Source organism: Thalassophryne amazonica, chromosome 8 (assembly GCF_902500255.1).
Source record: "Thalassophryne amazonica chromosome 8, fThaAma1.1, whole genome shotgun sequence".
NCBI classification, from domain to species: Eukaryota; Metazoa; Chordata; class Actinopteri; order Batrachoidiformes; family Batrachoididae; genus Thalassophryne; species Thalassophryne amazonica.
In genome coordinates, this window is record NC_047110.1 from 107,190,016 (window position 1) to 107,196,821 (window position 6,806).

Below are 6,806 nucleotides of genomic sequence, written 5' to 3' on the forward strand. Positions count from 1 at the left end.
AATCACAACAGAGTTGCCTCAAAGCACTTCACACAGGTAAGGTCTAACCTTACCAACCCCCAGAGCAACAGTGGTAAGGAAAAACTCCACAGAATCTGTTTTATTGATGCAGGGAGATCATTCCACAGAACAGGGGCATGATAAGAGAAAGCTCTATGACCCGCAGACCTCTTATTCACCTTAGGGACACAAAGCAGTCCTGCACCCTGAGAACGTAAAGCCCGGGCCGGTACGTAAGGTTTAATTAGGTCAGCTAGGTAGGGAGGTGCCAGTCCATGAATAATTTTCTAGGTTAGTATAGAACCTTAAAATCTGATCTCACTGGGACAGGAAGCCAGTGAAGAGATGCCAAAATGGGTGTAATGTGGTTGAACTTTCTGCTTTGTGTCAAAAGTCTGGCTGCAGCATTTTGAACCAATTAGAGACCCCTAATGCTAGAATGCGGTAAACCAGAAAATAGAACATTGCAGTAGTCCAATCTAGAAGAGATAAATGCATGGATCAGGGTCTCAGCATCAGCCATAGACAGGATGGGATGAATCTTAGCTATATTTCGCAGGTGGAAGAAAGCAGTCCTAGTAATATTTCTAATGTGGAGGCCAAAGGACAACGAAGGATCAAAAATTACCCCAAGGTTCCTCACTTTGTCAGTGTGATATATGACACATGAGTCGAGGCTGAGTGTTAACTGGTCAAATTGATGCCGATGTCTCACTGGACCAAGAACCATCATTTCAGTCTTATCAGAGTTTAAAAGTAGGACGTTTCTAGACATCCAACTTCTCACTGCTGCAAGGCAATCTTCTAAGGATTTCATGTGAACGAGATTACTGTCAGTTATCGGCATGTATAACGGAGTATCATCTGCATAGCAGTGAAAGGTAATCCCAAAAAAAAAAACAGGGGGCCTAAAACAGACCCCTGTGGAACCCCAAATTTCATGTCACTAAGGTTAGAGGTAGTGTTACTGTACAAAACACAGTGAGAACGACTGGTCAAGTATGATGTCAGCCATGCAAGGGCACTCCCAGTAATCCCAAAATGATTTTCCAGCCTATCATGTAGAATATGATGATCCATTGTATCAAATGCAGCACTGAGATCTAACAGCAACAGAACCATAGTGGTGTCCGAATCCATTGTAAGCAGAAGATCATTCACCACTTTAGTGAGTGCCGTCTCTGTGGAATATTTTCTAAATGCAGACTGCAGTGGCTCAGAGATTATTCTCAGTAAGATAGTCTACAAGCTGCCGTGACTCCACTTTTCAAATCAAATCAGAGTAGTAAGTCCGCTTTGTAGCCAATAATGCATGTTTATAGTCCAAGAGAGCATCACACCATGCAAGGTGAAATACTTCTAATTTTGAATGATGCCATTTCCGTTCTAGACCTCTTGCTTTATGCTTGAGGTCACGCAGATAATCACTGAACCAAGGTGACTGTGATTTGGGGGAGCGCGGTTTTAACACAGGTGGGGCAATCATGTCGAGTGTAGTTTTGAGCACTGAGTTTAAACTATCCACAAGTCTGTCTACTGACTGGGTATTTGTCACGTGAAGCTAAGACATCAGGCAGTCTAGCTTCGAGTTCAGTCTTAGTTGAGGAGTTGATGCATCGCCGTAATGATATATAAGGTTGTTGTTCCACTAAACACGGCAGCGAAACTGTAAACTTAATAAGTAAGTGATCAGACACCACTGATGTAAGAGGCATGATGTCAATATTCGTGACGGCAATACCACGTGCGAGAACCAGATTCAGGGTATTTCCACTAATGTGCGTCGAATCCCGAATGCATTGCCGAAATCCTAATGCATCCACAATTTCCATAAATGATTTGCAGAGGGGATCAGAAGGCTTATTTATATGAATGATAGTCACCAATGATCCTAATGTTATCTACACTAGTTGACAAGTTAGAGATGAACGCACCAAATTCATCAAAGAATTCAGAATATGGGCCAGGAGGCCTATATACAGTGACAAAGTAATACGACTGATTGGAAGCAGGCCACAGTCTTAACTTGTTGAAATTCCCTTCCTGGCAAATAAACTGCACTATCACCATAGTGGATTTTCTGCACTAAATTCCCCGCTAAGCTAATGGATTCCACACCCACATTTGTCATAAGCCTTGCAGGGTCTCTAATCACCTGCTCCGTGGCCTGCTGTAGATTCCTAATGTTACCCTCTCTGTAGAGCTCTGTCTATGTTTGCAGACAAGATGGCGGTGCCTTCCCAAGTAGGGTGGAGGCCGTCCGGCATCAGCAAGCCACGGCGGCCCCAGAACGAAGGCCAGTTATCAATAAAGCTAAAGCCTTGCTGTCTACAAAACTGCGCCAGCCACCTATTTAACGATGTCAGCCTGCTAAACACCTCATCAGTACCCCGGGAGGGGAGGGGACCAGAGACTATTAATCGATGCCGACACATCTTTCTGACAAGGTCACAAGTCCTCTATATGTCCATTTTTGTGACCTCTGAGTGCTTCATCCTGATATCATTGGTGCCAACGTGAATAACTATGTGACTGTATCTCATGTCATGTTCCTTCGTCTGTCTTCCTTTCTGCAGCGTCAGCACCCTAAGATGAGATGCAATGTCAGGAGCTCTGGCCCCAGGAATACATTTAACGTCAGCCGGTGTCTGTAACCTGACTTTGCGGGTGATAGAATCCCCTATCACTAAAGTCCGGTGTTTCGGCCTGGAGACAGGAGTGGAAGTCACTTGTGGGCTCAGAGAATTCACATCTGGCAAATCCAAGGGGGAGAACTGATTCACAGTTCACACTGGCGAGTGTGGTCGGGGTGCCACAACCAGGCACCAAGCCCTACGGGGCTTCCTCCACCTAGCCACAGTCCGAAAGCCGTCCTCCACAGCCGGCGTTTCTAAGCTGATGCTAATGGGCCCGCTAGCCGGCCCAATACTAACCTCATCTGGAGTGCCCATAACATCTGACTCCACTGAGCTAAGAAGCTGCTCTAACTTACGGACACGGCTCTCTAAGAGAGCCACCCTATCTTCCAACATCATGCAGGATTTACGGAGGGTGTAAAGTAGAATTAGTAGTGTACTTTGTGCACTAAGAAATTCAAGAATGTAGCCAAGCAAACACGAGCTAACCAATAATGGATAAGCTAACCACTCCTAAGGCTCACACAGACGCAAATAAATTTATTACAATTCACAGCAGTTACACTGAAAAACTAACAGACGTATTAAACGGATAAAAAAGCAGCAGCTATAAAATACACTAAACAGTTAATTAACTAACAGGAGTGTAAAAAAAAATGAAATGAAAAAATGATGGGGGTCTGAAATAGCTAACGCAAGCTAATCGCTAGCGAAAATGCTAGCTGCTCCTAAGATGATACACAAGAGTAAAATAATTACTTAAAATTCACAGCAGTTCGACTGAAAAACGAACAGAAGTATTAAACGGGTAAAAAAGAAACAGCTATAAAAAGTAACGATGGAGAGGGGAGGGGTCGACCTAGCTAGCGAATGATAACCACTAGCGAATGCTAACTGCTAGCGATTCACAACAGGACTGTTGTTAAATAACGTTCAGAGTAGATACAATTAATAACCAGAAGAGTGCTAAACAGAAATAAAAGAAGCGTATACGAGGGCTGTCAGTAAAGTATAGGTCCTTCTTATTTTTTTCAAAAACTATATGGATTTCATTCATATGTATTTACGTCAGACATGCTTGAACCCTCGTGCGCATGCGTGAGTTTTTCCACGCCTGTCGGTGACGTCATTCGCCTGTGAGCACTCCTTGTGGGAGGAGTCATCCAGCCCCTCGTCGGAATTCCTTTGTCTGAGAAGTTGCTGAGAGACTGGCGCTTTGTTTGATCAAAATTTTTTCTAAACCTGTGAGGCACATCGAAGTGAACACGGTTCAAAAAATTTAGCTGGTTTTCGGTGATAATTTTAATGGCTGATGAGAGATTTTGAGGCGATACTGTCGCTTTAAGGACTTCCTACGGAGCGGGACGTCCCGCAGCGCTCCCAGGCGCCGTCGTCAGCCTGTTTCAAGCTGAAAACCTCCACATTTCAGGCTCTATTGATCCAGGACGTCGTGAGAGAACAGAGAAGTTTCAGAAGAAGTCGGTTTCAGCATTTTATCCGGATATTCATCTGTTAAAGGAGATTTTTTTTTTTTAATGAAAGACGTGCGGACGGATTGCAGCGTCTGCTCGCAGCCGCCGCGACGCTTCGCCACAGGAAAAACACCTCCGTGTTAACCAGTTGTAAAATCCAGGCAGCTTTTGATGGCTTTCAGTGGAGTGAGTATCTGAGAAATTGTTTAACAGCTGGGCATGTTCCAGCTTGTCCTTAAGGCTTCCAACAGAGGTGTCTTTCCTGTGGCGGAGCGTCGCGGCGGCTGCGAGCTGAAGCTCTTTCATTAAAAAAAATCTCATTAACAGTGGAATATCCGGATAAAATGCTGAAACCGACTTCTTCTGAAACTTCTCTGTTCTCTCACGATGTCCTGGATCAATAGAGCCTGAAATGTGGAGGTTTTCAGCTTGAAACAGGCTGACGACGGCGCCTGGGAGCGCTGCGCGACGTCCCGCTCCGTGGGAAGTCCTTAAAGCGACATTATCACCTCAAAATCTCTCATCAGCCATTAAAATTATCACCGAAAACCAGCTAAATTTTTCGAACCGTGTCCACTTCGATGTGCCTCACAGGTTTAGAAAAAATTTTGATCAAACAAAGCGCCAGTCTCTCAGCAACTTCTCAGACAAAGGAATTCCGACGAAGGGCTGGACAACTCCTCCCACAAGGAGTGCTCACAGGCGAATGACGTCACCGACAGGCATGGAAAAACTCACGCATGCGCACGAGGGTTCAAGCATGTCTGACGTAAAAACATATGAATGAAATCCATATAGTTTTTGAAAAAAATAAAAAGGACCTATACTTTACTGACAGACCTCGTACAACCGTGTGAAGTTCAGAGTGGCGTCACAGCAACAATCTGTCATATTTGGTGGGTATTTGCCTTGGAGAAGTACTTCACATGGGTTTGAAGGCTGGTGACCTTGACCTACTTTTAAAAAATGACCAATAGTTGTATTTGTTTGAAGGCTACCGACTTCTTGTGGTCACTGTTGGCCACATCCTCTAAATAAATGTCAATCTCCAATTTTTCCGCTGTGTATCCCAGTTTACATCAAACACATGAGGCTAAAACCAAATACCTACCCCACATATGTACATATTACTGCACTTTACATGGAAAATAGTACTGCGCGTGGGGCATTTCGTGACGAATGTCTAGTTTTTCTGTAAGCAATTCAACCTGGATCCATGTTTTCCGCGAAGCTTACCATAGCAACGGCTTCTTCATGCCAAACTGGAAATTATGTGAGTAGGCCCACAGATTTCTCCGTCTCTTCAACTGCATTGACTAATTCTATATCAGAATCCACAGAATCCGGCATCGTCATTGCTCTGAGTTTCTCTTGCTCTCAGCTGACAATATATATATATATATATATATATAGCTAAACTGCAGGATTGTCTTACAGACATAAAGACATGGATGACCTCTAATTTCCTGCTTTTAAACTCAGATAAAACTGAAGTTATTGTACTTGGCCCCACAAATCTTAGAAACATGGTGTCTAACCAGATCCTTACTCTGGATGGCATTACCCTGACCTCTAGTAATACTGTGAGAAATCTTGGAGTCATTTTTGATCAGGATATGTCATTCAAAGCGCATATTAAACAAATATGTAGGACTGCTTTTTTGCATTTACGCAATATCTCTAAAATCAGAAAGGTCTTGTCTCAGAGTGATGCTGAAAAACTAATTCATGCATTTATTTCCTCTAGGCTGGACTATTGTAATTCATTATTATCAGGTTGTCCTAAAAGTTCCCTAAAAAGCCTTCAGTTAATTCAAAATGCTGCAGCTAGAGTACTGACGGGGACTAGAAGGAGAGAGCATATCTCACCCATATTGGCCTCTCTTCATTGGCTTCCTGTTAATTCTAGAATAGAATTTAAAATTCTTCTTCTTACTTATAAGGTTTTGAATAATCAGGTCCCATCTTATCTTAGGGACCTCGTAGTACCATATCACCCCAATAGAGCGCTTCGCTCTCAGACTGCAGGCTTACTTGTAGTTCCTAGGGTTTGTAAGAGTAGAATGGGAGGCAGAGCCTTCAGCTTTCAGGCTCCTCTCCTCTGGAACCAGCTCCCAATTCAGATCAGGGACACAGACACCCTCTCTACTTTTAAGATTAGGCTTAAAACTTTCCTTTTTGCTAAAGCTTATAGTTAGGGCTGGATCAGGTGACCCTGAACCATCCCTTAGTTATGCTGCTATAGACGTAGACTGCTGGGGGGTTCCCATGATGCACTGTTTCTTTCTCTTTTTGCTCTGTATGCACCACTCTGCATTTAATCATTAGTGATCGATCTCTGCTCCCCTCCACAGCATGTCTTTTTCCTGGTTCTCTCCCTCAGCCCCAACCAGTCCCAGCAGAAGACTGCCCCTCCCTGAGCCTGGTTCTGCTGGAGGTTTCTTCCTGTTAAAAGGGAGGTTTTCCTTCCCACTGTAGCCAAGTGCTTGCTCACAGGGGGTCGTTTTGACCGTTGGGGTTTTACATAATTATTGTATGGCCTTGCCTTACAATATAAAGCGCCTTGGGGCAACTGTTTGTTGTGATTTGGCGCTATATAAAAAAATTGATTGATTGATTGATTGATATATATATATGTATGTATATATATATGTATGTATATATATATGTATGTGTATATATATGTGTGTATATATGT

At 43.5% G+C, this 6,806-nt stretch overlaps 1 protein-coding gene across 3 annotated transcripts in view; it reads left to right on the forward strand.

The window, feature by feature from the left end:
- The window catches only part of mical2b (microtubule associated monooxygenase, calponin and LIM domain containing 2b), a 170,303-nt gene that overhangs the window by 109,877 nt on the left and 53,620 nt on the right, over positions 1–6,806 (forward strand). The window lies entirely within an intron of this gene.